The sequence below is a fragment of the Ambystoma mexicanum genome, chromosome 8, assembly GCF_040938575.1.
Source record: "Ambystoma mexicanum isolate Mex_15411 chromosome 8, UKY_AmexF1_1, whole genome shotgun sequence".
NCBI lineage: Eukaryota > Metazoa > Chordata > Amphibia > Caudata > Ambystomatidae > Ambystoma > Ambystoma mexicanum.
Window position 1 is genome coordinate 1,090,908,793 of NC_090929.1, and position 14,508 is coordinate 1,090,923,300.

Sequence of the window (14,508 nt, forward strand, 5' to 3'; positions counted from 1 at the left end):
ACCTGATTGCCCTCAGCTTCATAAGGTTGATGTGTAGTTTGGACTCTGAGACCAACGACCGCTGATTGTCAGCTTGTTGGTGTGGGCTTCCCACCCCGTGATTGAGGCGTCCATCACTACCGTTATCTCTGGCCATGATTGCCAAAAAGATTCTCCCTCGAAAATGTTGTTCTTGCAATTCCACCACAGAAGGTCCTGAGAGACTCTGCTCGGACCTTTCAGGTGGTCTGACATTCTGCCTGAGAATTGGGACCATTGATTCCCGAGAGCCCATTGCAGGGATCTGATTCTGAGGCGAGCCTCTGGCACCAGAAAAATGCAGGATGCCATGAGACCGAACAACCTCAAAAAAATGGAAGGCCGAAAGGTGCTGGGCACTCTGGAATTTGGTGACCACCTGCAGACTATGTTGAGCTCTCACCTCGGGAGGCAAGGTTTTTGCAGAGGAAGCATCCATGACTGCTCCAATAAATTGGAGTCTTTAAGATGGTATCATGTGAGACTTCTTGTAGTTGATGCAGAAGCCCAGTCTGGAAGGAGTGGCAGGTTACACTGAGATGTTACCGGGCTTGTTCGGGTGAACGTGCCCTGATCAGCCAATCGTCCAGGTAGGGATGGACGTGATTGCCCCCCCGTCCTGAGACTCACTGCCACCACCGCCATTAAGTTGGTGAAAACCCTCGGGACGGAGGTCAGCCCGAATGGCAGAACTGGAAACTGATAATGAGAACTGCCAACCAACCTCAGGTATTTTCTGTGCTTGAGATGGGTAGGCAAATGAAAGTAAGCATCCTGAAGATCCAATGACACCATCCAGTCTTGGAGTTGCAGAGCCTGAAGGATTTGGGAAAGCGTAACCATCTTGAACTTGTCCTTCCTGAGGAACTTGTTCAAGTTTCTTAAGTCCAAGATGGGTCTTAAACCTCCATCCTTTTTGGTAATTAGAAAGTATGGTGAGTACAAATTTTGTTCCTTTCCGCCAAAGGTACTGTTTCTATAGCACCTTTCTCTAGCAGGGTTACTATTTCCTGCACAAGGAGCAGATCCGGAACTTCACCGGTGAATGATCCTGAGGCCTTTTTTGAAAAGGAAGGCAGTAACCTTGGGCTACAGTTTCCAGTGCCCAAGCTTCTGAAGTAATTCCCCGCCATTCTTTCAGATGCTGATTAAGTCTGCCTCCCACCGGGATCTTGTGAATCAAGGCCTCAGAGTGGTTTTGAGGTGGCTGAAGCGGTGGCTGAGGGTAAAAGTGCTGCTGTTTGGGTTGGCTTAGCACCCCTCCCTCTTCCACCACAAGGGAATCTTATCTGACATCTTTGACTGGCTTGTCCACTTCCACTTCCGACTGAGTAGAATCGAAAGGACTTACCCTTCCAAGAAGATGAACCGGAATAGGGGTGTTGAGGCTGTCTAATGGCGGCGCTACGGGATTTAGCCGCCGCTTTCGAGGTCTGCAGCTTTTCCAAACTCTCATCAGCCTTGCTGCCAAACAGCCTCAAGTCATCAAAGGGCATATTGAGGAGTCTAGACTGCACATCTGGAGCAGATCCAGACTTTCTCAACCAAACAAATCTGTGTAACACTGTGCTAGTTTCCATGGATCTGCTGATGCTGTCTGCAGTATCCAGACCTGGAGGCATTCACCCATTGCCTCCTTAACATCCTTGATGAGAGCCAGGAAGCTGTCTCTTACCAGAGTTGTTGACTTATGCTTTTTCGAAGGAACCCTCTATGGACTGGATTCCTAACTTGTCGAAGCCCTTGACAATTTTTCGTCAGATTGAGATTTTTCTCGATGCTTGTGGCTCGTTTTTTTTTTAGACGATTTCGTCTGTGACTTCCCTTTGTCGTCTTGATGGAGATCTACAGGGACATGGGCTTTCTGCTCGTCCTTCCAGGGGGTCGGGCTCCATTCTCGAAGATTTTAAGCATTTCTCTACAGAACACATCCCATTTTGCTAAGGAGTCCAATTTAGTTGGACATTTTATTACCAAGGCCGAGGAATCACTAGAGGTTGAAGGTGACCTGTGAAGCCATTTCTTGGCCTTCTTCGAAGACAAAGAATGGCATACTTCTCCATCAAGAACGTTTAGATTTTGTCCGTCGAGGAGAATCCCTCGACTCATCAGTCTTTCGTTTTGAGCGCTTCGAATGAGACTTCGAAGGCAACCTCCTCACCGCCAATTTACCTTTACGCTCCATCAGAGACTTTTCGTTCATCGCCTGACAGGAGTTACAGTCGGAGGTACGGTCACCGGTAACAAGGCACCTCAGACATATGCGGTGGGGGTCGGTGATCGACATCTTAGATCCACAGTCTTGGCACTTCTTGAAGCCCGTTCTAGGCGTTGATGGAGCTGACTGGAAAGGCATTTTTGTTGATCGAAAATAGCTGACGAAGGTCACTGAAGAACCGAAGTGCGCCGTAATTCTTTGAAGTGTTCGCTTGGAAAAACACAGAACTGAAGCCAATGGGCGCTGCGTACGCTATTTGTACTGATGATGAGGTCGAACGGAGGTCCTCGAGGGACATCAACTCCACGAAACGGCACACAGCGCCCCCCTGTCAAAAAAATTCCAAAGCAGCTGAAGCTGGAAGGATAGTTATCATAAAATGAGGAATACGTGGGAGGAAAAATCAATTTGAAAGGTATATTTTGTGGGAGAGCACAAAGGAAGACACATATCCCTTTGTTATACGTGCATACAAAAGTTCTGGCAGAAGCGTGTGTCAGGCATTGTGCAAGTTGGAGACCTGCACCCAACCAATGAGCAAACAAGAAAGTAATTAGGGGAAGGCCCCTGCCTCTTTTTGTTGTATTGTAAAGTGAAACACAATTTAAAAAAAGCCCTGAGAGGAAAGTATACCAGGCAAAGTCAGTTTGCAAGTGTGTAATGTGAATCACATGAGGAAGTTCTGTTAGGGGAAGATACCATGCAAAGCTAAGACTGACAAAAGGTTACATTAAAGTGAAGAAAAATCCTGTATGGGGAGTACACCAGGTATCCTATGAAATTGGGACTAACAGCCAAGTTGTTTTACATTCAATTTTTTATTATTGATCAGAAAATTCCAAGGAAGACTAATACCCTTAGAGTTGAAAGCATCTTGGAGAGAAAATCTGGGGAAGGGATACAATCCCCTGGAACTGTGCACTTTATCCATTGGGAACTTTTGTGTTGGAGTTACTCCTTTCCTTTTTTAACATTTGTATAATTGAATACATTTTTTTAATTTAGCATTTTTATATAGTGCTACGAAACCTCAGGTATCGGAGCTCTACTTATTATTACCCACGGTGTGTGGTGCTCATTTATCGACCTCGGAAAGATGAAAGGCTAAGTTTGGCCCTGTCAGGATTCGAACCTGCGTCAGCATGCTCTGCACAGATGTCAAAGCGAGCGCTCTCAGACCGGCTATACTTTCAAGGTCACAGACATTACTCATCACCTTAGAGTTAATTTTAGAATGCGAGGGCCAGAATAGTATCTTGGACACAGGACATTTTGGTTTAGACATTTTGACATCTGACAGACCATTATAGTTTTGGTTGAGGTAGGGAAATACCTCACAGTAGGGACAGTGAGGCATTTTCCAAAACCTTTTATTTTGAATGAAGGTCTATAGCCACAAACATGAGCTCTCTGTGTCTGCATCTCATTCCTGGGTACTCACAGTTCATATAGTGGCCACATACTTTAATGTGAGGAAACTGACCTACATTGTTTCAGCTAGTATGGAAATGTCCTTTTTTACTGGCATTATGAGGAAAGCCAACACGATGTGGGTTACGTGGGCCACATAAGATACAATGGGCATATTGGCCTACACTGTTCCAGCTAATGTAGCATTGACATTTCTACTGCCATTATGTGCAAAGCCAACATAAGGAGTGCACTTACGTGAGAATACTGCCCTCCATTGGTGACGCTCCTATGGCACTTCATTTTTTACTACAATCTACCGAAGGGAGGATATCCCTACAAAAAAGGACCTGGGGTAATAACACAATGGATTGCATTAGAAATGTTCCTGTTTGGGAACTACACTTAATTTCAAATCAACAGTTTAAAACAGCATCAATGAGCACAAATAATGAAAGCAACATAAACAACATTATTGTATATCCAGAAATTCGGAATCCATGTGAATTTATTGAGAAACGTACACATTAAATGAAGTAGTAATATTGCAATATTGCAAACAATTATGTTACACTTATTTTGTCAAAGTGCAAGTGCCAGGCGATAGTATTAATGCAAATACATTCATAAACCACCAAAACTAACAGTAAAACAAATGTTCTTATTTACAAAAGCAATATACATTCAGAAAATGTTCGTCTAATTGGACACAAACATCTTGTATGTCCAATTTATTAGGAAAGAAATTCAAATCTATTCATGGGAGAATGGGACTCACAAAAGTAGTAAGAAGCCCCAGTGCTCACCCTTGGAAAACACCAGAGCATATTGGCATATATTTGTACTGCCGGAATGAACAGGTATTCTTAGTATATCATTATTGGCAGAGAAAACAGTATGTTCTAATGCAGCAATACTGGCATATAATGGTGAAGCCATTGTGGACATCAATGTGTACACCCAGAAAGAAAATGTTTATTTATACTGGCAGAATACTGGCATATGTTGTGGGCAATAGCATCATGAAACATTCTTGTAAATTGCTGCTCCTGTGCACTTTGGGTGACTTGGCATCTATTGGATTTTTTCATATGGTATTGGATTGATATGATAAGTCATTTATAATGCGCTTGTACTCAAGTGTTTCTAGGTGTGACAAGGAAGAGAGGACGTAGGGATGACAAAACAATGATCTTACTAGGCCTTGTGTCATTGAGATCGAGCAAGTGTGGTTGGGAGGGAGAGGGAAAAGTGCCAGGGGATGTGGGGGGAGGAGAGAGTGTAAATTAATAGTAAGTGCAGCCCGGAGGTGGCTCGTAAGTGCAGAGAATCAGGGCACTGTAGGGTTATAGATACAGTCCCTTAAGTGGATGGGAGGCCCAAAGGCAGTGCAAGGGCAACTGGGTTGTGCAGGAGTCTGGTCCCGTAAATTCAGTGGGTGGTCAGGTAGCCAGTATGCGTAGCAGACAGGGAGACAGAACGCAGAACGAAAAGGAAGGTCTTGAGTTGCTTCCGGAACCTTAGGTGGTCCTGCTAAAGTTTGAGAGAGGCATGGAGGCTGTTCCAGAGGGAGGCCCCAGCCGAAGACAGATCTACCCACCCACTCTCTGCCTGGAAAAGCGTCTGACCCTACGAGAGTTGGAGATGGATGAGCAGAGGGCTTGAGAAGGAAGATGCTTAGGAAGAGAAAGTTGGATGAGTGTCTGGTGCCCAGCCCCAGAAGGCCTTGTGGACGATGCAGAGGGCCTTGAACTTGATCCTCACAGCCACAGGTAGCCAGTGGAGATATTTCAGGGCTGGAGAGATACGATCCCTGGGCCTGAGGCCAAGGACACGCCTCGCAGTCCTGTTTTGGATAAGTTGTGGAGGGCGAATTTAGAAAGAGTTGTAGCAGGCAGATTTAGAAAGAGGCTGTTGCAATAGTCCAGCCTAGAGAGGACCAGGGCTCTGGAGACAGTGAGCTTCTGGGGGGTAAGTAAGAAAAAGATGAATACCTCTGAGGAGGTGCAGCTGATAGTGTGACTTCTTAGAGATGTGAGGAGAGAAGGAGAGGGTGGAGTCGAAGATGACCCAAAGGTTCTTAGCCTCACTCGGAGGAGCAGGTAGAAGGCCCCGGGTAGGTGGCCAGAGAGCGGGAAGGCGGGAGCAAGAGTCCTAATGAGGAGGATCCTAGTCTTATTGGCATTGAGGCAGAGATCGCTGGCGGCACCCAATTCCTGAATTGTAGACAGACAGTCAGGTATGAGAGAAGGAGCAGTCGAGGCTGAGGGGAGCCTGAAGGAAAGCGGAGTGTCATCCGCATAACACTGAAAGTTAGTGCAGAAGGTAGAGATGCAGTGTGCCAGAGGTGGCAGGTAGTGGTTGAATAGCCATGGGGAGAGGTTAGACCCCTGGGGAACACCACAAGTAGAGAGATATAGAAGAGAGGAACGACCCAAGGTGGACCTGGGAGGGTCGATCAGTGAGAAAGGAGGTCAACTAGGCAAGGGCCTGACCAGAGATAACCAGGTTGTCTCTGAGACGATTTAGCAGGATGGCGTGGTTGGCTGTGGTGAAAACAGAGGATAGATTAAGGAGAATGAGGAAAGAAGGAAGGTTTGAGTCCAGGTTGGGGAGCAAGTCTTCACAGGTGTTCAGAAGAGCAGTTTCCTTGCTTCTGGCTGCTCTGAAGCCAGCCAGAGGGGTGGTCATGGAGGCAACCAACAGATTCAGTATGTAGATTAAGGTGGGAGAGGGCCAGCTTTTCCAGGAGTTTGCCCAGGAAAGGAGTGATGGAGATTGGGCGATATTGTGCCGGAGAGGGAGGATCAGCACAAGTCTTCTTAAGAAGGGAGTGCACAAGGGAGTGCTTAAGGGGGAGGGGAAGGTTCCAGTGGCAAAAGAGTGATTGCAGAAATCAGCCAAGACTGGAGCAAGGGTGTGCTACGCTCACCTGGCTCCCACAGAGGCGTCGATCTGGACTGGACTGCTGCGGTCTCCCCCAATGTGACGCATAGGGCCGAGATGACGGACTGGACTGACCCACCTAGCTTTGTTTGCCTGGCCCGTAGGAATATTCTTCTGCAAATGGAGAAAGGGAATTAACCACCCGTGGAGTTGAGCGTAAATCCCCCCACCCTGCTGTTCTCCCCACTGATCACCTTGGATGTCCCCTCTTACAGTCTCACCTGATGATTTGAAAAGATGAGCTCTCCATCCTGCATTGAGCGCAGGGGCGCGTAGATAACCAGTTGCTTCACTGGCTCGGAGGAATTGGTGAGTTCCAGGACAATAATGACTCCGATATTCATACAGGTGAAACTTGCGCTCCTTCCAGGTTTTTACTGTGGAACACAATATCATCCAGATAAACGCTGCAGAGGTGGGAAAAGGGCTGCAGTATCAGCCGCTGAAGGGTCGCTGGGGCCCCATGAAGGTTGAAGGGAAGGGCTTTGAAATGAAATAATCCTGTGGGAGTGGACAAGGCCATCTTTTCCTTATCAGAAGGGTTCAGGGGCACCTACCAATAGCCCTTAGTTAGATCAATCATGGAGCTATAGACAGCCAACCCCAGGAGGTCAATGAGGTTGTCAATCCGAGGCATCGGATAGTTTTCAAACTCTGACACAGCATTCAAATTCTAGATGTTTATACAAAATCTCCACGATTTATCTGGTTTGGCTACAAGGGCTATTGGAGATGACCATGGACTCTGTGACAAGTTCCATTATATATGTACTAGCATTGTCTACACCTACTGGAGGCCTATCTCCTTTCTCACCCCGGAAATAAGGTCTCAGATTAATTACTTTGCCTGGGGTGTGAATGCAGTGTTAAATACCTTTCACTCGCTCAGGTTCTCAAATGAAGACATCCAGGAATGAATCTAGTAAATCCTGGTGATCTTTGTTGACGCTGCTCGGGAAGATCAGAGGGAACCAAGCTACATTCAGCCATTTTTTCAGATAACAAGGTAGCTATAAGGAAAGAAGATTATAACTGGTACTCCTTCCACTCCTTTAGGAGGGTGATGTGGTAAATCCAGGTTTTAAGCCTTCTGTCTGGCTGAGCGACCTTATAGTTATAAGGACCATTCTTTTCTAATATCTCAAGCTCCATACCATCGTGAAAGCATTTTGTGCTCTGAGGTGGGTAAGAGGACCAACACTTTCTGTCTGATGGAAAAAGACTGACACCACCTTCTTATTATAATGACTATTTTGGCTTTCTTGGGCCAGCCCTAGATGCTTTTGGACTAGGTCCTGCATGATAGTCATGTGCTCTTTAAGCATCTGGACTGTTTGAGACATAGGTAAAACTGCATCTTCCCTGTTTTCCCAGAGCATGTCCAGTACATCTCTGGGTCGCATCCGTAAAGGAGCTCAACATGAGAAAATCCTAGGAGTCCTGGTGGGCTTTCTTGATGGCAAAAGGGCCCAAGGGATCATTGTGTCCCAATTGCATCCATCTGCTTCAGCCAACTTTTTCAAAATATTTTTATGGATTTTATTAAAATGCATTACTAAGCCGTCTGTCTGAGGATGGTACACAGAGGTGCATAGGGTTTTTATTTATAAGATCTCCTTCACTTCTGCCATCAATTTTGACATAAAGGTACACCCTTGATCAGTCACCATTTCTCTTGGAAAGCCTACCCGTGACAGAAAAGGGATTATGTGTTTAAGAATCTGTTGTGAGGTGTTATTTTTCCAATGGGATGGCCTCTGGATACTCGGTTGCATAATCTAGAAGGGAGTAGTTTCTTACCTTTAACTCCATTTCTCCAGCGTTGGTGTCTTTCATGGATTCACATGCTCTGAATATTCCCCTTCAGTCTGGTAATCCCCGGTTACTTTGATTTAGTACTTTTCCTATGGAAAAACTGACACCTTGAGTGTCCCATCAACGTTGTTGTGGGTGCTTTTGGTCCCCACCAATAGGACATCAAGTGTATAGCCCTGTCCCAGCAGCTTCCCGTCAGATTTTAACAACTCCAGTTGGAGAATAACCCCCCTGTAGAGAATGTTTGGCTGGAGGGGGCATATGATTCCATGAAAGATAACAACGCTGGAGAAATGGAGTTACAGGTGAGAAACTACTCCCTTATCCAGCATTGGATCTTTCATGGATTCAGATGCTGGTACACATATTGAAGTACAGGAAAAACACCCCATAAACTGTGGGGTTTACCTTACTGGAACAGCCGTTAAAGGACTGCTCGTCCCATCTGCACATCTTCCACGTGGTGATGCTGTAGGCAGTAGTGCCTGATAAATGTGTGAGGCAGTGCCCATGTTGCCGCCTGGCAAATGTCTTTGATGGGCACTCCGTACCAGAGAACCGCTGAGGCCTTTTTTGAATGTGCCATACCAGTAGAATTATTTTATTTGGAGAAAAAAGTGCAAACAAAGCCCCTTTACGAAGGGTTTGTGCAGCCTGTCGCTGTAGAGAGGAGGAGCTTCTCTTTTTCTTGTGAATCTTGAGATTTCAGCCAAGTGTACGTTTATAGAGGAGATTGCTAGACCTTCCTTTGCCAGCTTGAATAGGTAGGGGAGAACCTGTTGAGGTTTTATGGCGAGCGGTTCAAGGTTGGGCTGCTGCAAACACCATGTACAGAACCTTTTCCATTTCTGGTTGTATGAATTGCTAGTGGACAGTGCCCTAGCTGCAGCCTGAATGAGTTGGCAGCCTTGCAGGATGTTTAGATGGCTGAATTTGGCCACACTGTTAGCTTGAGGGAGCCTGGGTCATAATGTAGAATCACACCATTTTTCTGCGATAGGAGATCAGCGTGTGTTAGGCAGAATCATATGCAGTACCCTTTGGGAACACCACACACAATTAAGACTACAAGTGACAGTACACATTCACCTTTGTTACAAGCCTGTACTACACAGTAAAGTGGTAGCGATGGCTGAGCAGCCAGACTTATCTCAAGAGTAAAGTGAGCAGTATCAGAAGTTACACAAAGGACAGCAATTGCTATGGTTCAAACAAACACTGACTCAAGGTTTCTGAGTAAAAGAATATACATTTATTTACACAATCATTTGTAAAACAGTTCACTAATGTAAAGCAGCAGCAGAAAACCACAATCTTAATACACTACACACCACCCAATGAATTCTGGACAAGTTAAGCTCAAAATGAAGTGTGAGCAAAATGGCACTCTAGCAATTTAAAAAGGGCGGGAAAGACAGGGTTAGTCAAAATCAAGCAGCACCAACAAGTAAGTAGGCAGGGCAATCTAGAAAAGGCCTACTACAACTAGGATTCAAATCAATAGGCCTGGGCCAATGTCAATGGTTCAGGGTCTTTGTAGAGGATCACACAGTTCAGAATAGATTGCGGTTAAGTCTTTGCCAATAGTTTGAAACAAAGTTGGTCAGAAGAAAAGTTATTTAAGAGTAGAGAAGGACAAGCCCTCGGATTAGCGAAAGATTTTCAAACACTTTCACCGCGGTCAGACGGAACGGACGACCGGATTTGAACAGTACCTTAGTAGAAGAAGAATGCTGTAGCTGAGGCAGAAGTTCCTGGCAGATCCTGCAGGCTCATGGTTCCTGAAGTGACTGTCGGACTGACACAAAGGAGGAAGACTGGAGTGTCCTGCACTGCCCAGGGAAGAAACCAGCAGCAGAGCAAAGCGACAAATAAAAGGTACGCTCCTTAAAACCCAAACAGGGTCCGGTCCGCCTGGCTATCTGGTTCACTGCAGCTATGCACAGCAAATTCGACCAGTGGAAGGAGGCCTTGCTTGGTTTTTGGCGAACTGGTCGGTCCCACCAGCTCAGGGGAAGAAGATTCCTTGCAGATCTTCTCTGTCGTCACAGTGTAGGAGATTCGGAACCAGCAGCAGGGCTTCACCGGGAGATTCAGTAGTTGCAGTAGTCCTTTTCATTCAGCTTCTCTTCGGTTCTCTCGATCCAGTGGCGACTCTGCCTTCCAAGTCCCAGAGACCTGCTTTTTATGAAGTTTACCCCCCATTCACAAAGCCTGGCTGTCAATCACACAGCAGGGTGGCTGTCCTGGCAGGACAGTCACCTAGCCAATTAAACAACAGTGTGACTTGGGTCTCCAAGGAGACACTGTGCAGGGGTCCTAAAACCCCTCCCTCACATCCTGTCTACATAGACTCTCAGGCGCCTAAGAAGGGCTTCTGTGCAGCCGCCAAAGGACGCTGAACAAAGGAACCAAACCTGGTTTGGCGTGCAGAGTAAAACACGAGAAAGACCTTTACAAAAAGAGATGGCGAATAAACCCAGCCGGAACCAAATAAATGTAAAGGTGTCCTGTGGATTAAAGTTCGAGGCTACTAATTTAGCCTAAAACAGTACCAAGGCTATTTTCATAGTCCGCGGTAGGGAAAAAAAGTGTAGATACCACTGCCACCAGCCAAATCTTAAAGAAAGGGGAACAAAATAATGTTCCATGAGAAACAGACAAAAAGGGAGAACTATTAACCCTTTCCATTACTCTATGCAAGATAGTTTTTTTTAAAACAATTTTATTGATTTTATTAAAAAAACAACAACAACTCAAACCAAACTTACAGTGGATGCATAATGTCAATCACAAATAAACATACATTGCTGTATTCAAGCCAACTGTATCTCCCCAGCCTACTCCCCCTCATTTTCAGTCTCTATCTCCTGCGGTGGGGATTCCTCTTCGACAGAACTCATTGGGTCGCTATCACTTGGACCATCATACGAAGGCCCAAATAATTCAGCTATCAGTTACCTCCAACCCAATAGGATTCCAGCTTCTTCTATCTCTCCTTTACACGCTTCCTGCCATACCACAGTTTCTGCCTCCGCCCACTTCTGCAGATCCTTCCACCACGTTTCCATTTTTGGTCTATGACATGCCTTCCAACCCATCGCAATCCTTCCCTTTGCTAGGACATACGCTAGATCTTTCAGTTTGCTCACATGTTTAAGCTTACGTGGTCTGGGAAACACTCCTATCAAACAAGCCCATGCGGTATCCACCTTCATATGGATCCCTTTGTCTTCCATCTTCTGTGCCATTTCTCCCCAGTATCTCTCTATCAGTGGGCACGGCCAAAACATATGCATCATTCCTGCATTTTCTCCATTACATTTAGGGCACACTTGACATCCGGCGTTTTGGAATTTAGCTATCTTTTGAGGCGTCAGGTATGCCCTGTGAGTTATATACAATTGTATCTGCTGTACCTAGCATTTCTCGATACTTTTTTTATGATATCCTTGTGCTCTCTCCCACATCCCATCACTCATCGGGGCCCCTACTTCTTCTTCCCAGTCCAGTCTGAGTTGCACCACCTCCTTACCCGCTTTGGACATTATCATCTCTATGGAAGATAGTTTGTACTGGTTCTGTGGATTTAAAAAGACTAAAGTCAATGGCAACAGTCTAGGAGACAGTAGTCAGTCCCAGAAAATGGAGTTTAAAGTCGGAAGTCTGAAAAAGACAACCCTGTGTCACTGCACTAAAGGTGCTGGGTGACACACAGTAAAAAGATGATGCCTATGGAGTAGGTGAGGCTCCACAGTCTATGAACACAAAAACATGTAAAAAACACACAGCAAAACACAAGAGTGGGAGAAAAGGTTCACACTCTTACCAGGTGAAAAATATTTATCCTAGAAATCCAGCAAAGCTGCTGGGGGAATCAGTAGGTATGGGAAATTAGCTATTCTGGAGAATTCTCCCTAAAAGCGTGAGATCCCAGCTAGATTGGATTGTCTGCCGCAAGTTGAAAGAGGTCCAAGAACCAGGTTTGCCTGGGCCAGTACGGTACCACCAGAATTATCTTGCAATGATATTTGCAGATCTGGATTGTTTTCCTGATGAGAGGGAATGAAGATAATGCATGTGCGAAGATGCCGGTGCATAGGAACGAGAATGCGTCCCCTTGAGAGACCCGGGTTGTGGAATCCTGCTCGCAAATTTCTTGCACTGCTTGTTATCCTGTGTGGTGAAGAGGTCCAAAGAAGGATGGCTGCACGCCGAGAAGATTCTGGATATTTGGTTGTTGTGCAGTTGCCATTCATGGGTCTGCGTCGAGTACCTGCTGAGGGTATTGTGAGAACCCTGAAGGTGTCTCCTTGGCTAGACCCTGGGAATTTCTCATCCAAGTGGCCAAGACACGGCCATCGCTATTGAATCCAGTTCCTGGGGATGGACCAGTGCGAGAGGATCACCTGGATGGGGTGGTCCTCAGGGAGTGAAGTGGGACACTGACGGGTGAGATGCAGTATTCCCCCTTCTTTCAACACTGTTTCCCCATCCTACCACTTATGACATTCAAAACCACTATACCCCTTTTCAAAACCACTATCCCCCTTTTCCGACACAAACACTTTCGCACGACTCACCAGAGAGCGGACTAACACCAGAGCCGTTTACCTGACATGTCCCAATACAAAGGTCACGCAAAGTCAGGCAATTGACCATAATCACACACGACTGACGGCCCTTTCCCTTCCCCACAGGGATAAAAGGTGGAGCAGGAGGGCACAGTACGAGCAAGGCAGACCGCATGACGAGACAGCTATCCAGACCTGGCAGTTAAAAAGGAGGATAAAGGCGGTGAACATCGAGAGGCCGACAAGGAGAGACACAACCTTGCCCTTTTTGACGCAGACGCGCAAAACCTCTGCAGCGCGAATTATAAGACCGAGTACAATAGCCCAAGTGTGTTGCAGCAGATGTCAACGGTATATGGTGCGGGTCGATGCTGATAAACGGGAGCGAGGGAAACTCCTGCTACCGTTCATCACAGCCGGTGAGTCGAGGGGAGAGCCGATAAGATCCAGGCTGTGGTGAATGAAAGAAACAAAGTGGCAAGTTGAACTAAGTTCAAAGAACTGTAAAAGTGTTGAGGGAAGACTAGCTGCAGAGGGAACAAGCACCACGTGGGTGCTTACTCAAGAGACTCTGGTCGATCCCCGCTTGAATGAGATTACAGGTACCAGAAGGCTGTAAGAGCCGCCAGAAACTACAGCTACTAGAAGGCCATCGGAGAGCCGCCAAATTAAGTCAAAGTGTTCATAACAGGAGGTCTAGCAAAATCCCCGTACATTTGAAAGCTTTTGACCTAAGAACTGTGAGAAAGCAAGGGAAGTGAATCCCGCAAACAACTGTGAATGTGAAGTTGGCAAGAGTGAACCCGACGAGGGATGCTGACGAAAATGGGGCAAGTCTTAAGTCCCCAGAAACAGTGTGTTGAGCAAAGTGAACTCGGACGAGGGTTGTCCACTGGGACGGTTTAAAAAGACAAAGATTTGTGAAGGAAGGAACATCCATAGTGAACCCGGTTGAGGGAGGCTGAGGGTAAAGAGGGGTCAGCGCCCAGAGGAGGGGGAACGAGGGGTGAAGAATCCTCACCCTAAGTGAAAGCGGGAAACAAACTTTCATATGTTGAAGAAATTTGTTTCGTTGATTGAGGCCCTCAAAGGCAAGAGACTTTCAAGTGAAACAAGACTTGGACATCAAGGCTCCTGATAAACTTGAACAGAACGGTCGACTCGTGCTGGGGAAGCTCAAGTGTGAACTGTGCTCCAAGATCCCACCTTATCCCGTGTTCAAAACGTGGGGAAAGGAAACCCAAGCTACCACATCCTGACATTATTTGTGAACACTTCTTTCTTTTCTTGAAAACCATCTCACACACTTTTTGTAGTAGTTGTAAGGTTTTGCAATAGGTTTTTTGGTATAAGCCCCTTTTATTTTGACACAGCACCACTAGGACTCTCTTATTTTCATTTGATGATCGACGCTTGCTCCCATCTTAGATTTAGTTTAGGCGTTTTTCTATCCTGCAAACATTGTTTAATAAACACCTTTGAACTGTGATCACTTGTGTCTTTCTTTACTGTATCCACCATGAGTAC

The 14,508-nt window shown here is 46.1% G+C and overlaps 1 long non-coding RNA gene across 2 annotated transcripts in view; it reads right to left on the minus strand.

Moving 5' to 3' along the window:
• Positions 1-14,508, minus strand: part of LOC138472758 (uncharacterized) — a 443,860-nt gene that overhangs the window by 287,019 nt on the left and 142,333 nt on the right. For both annotated transcript variants that reach the window (XR_011268675.1, XR_011268676.1), the window contains exon 3: positions 3,905-3,996. This is a non-coding gene — a long non-coding RNA (uncharacterized lncRNA). The remainder of the gene's footprint in view (positions 1-3,904; positions 3,997-14,508) is intronic.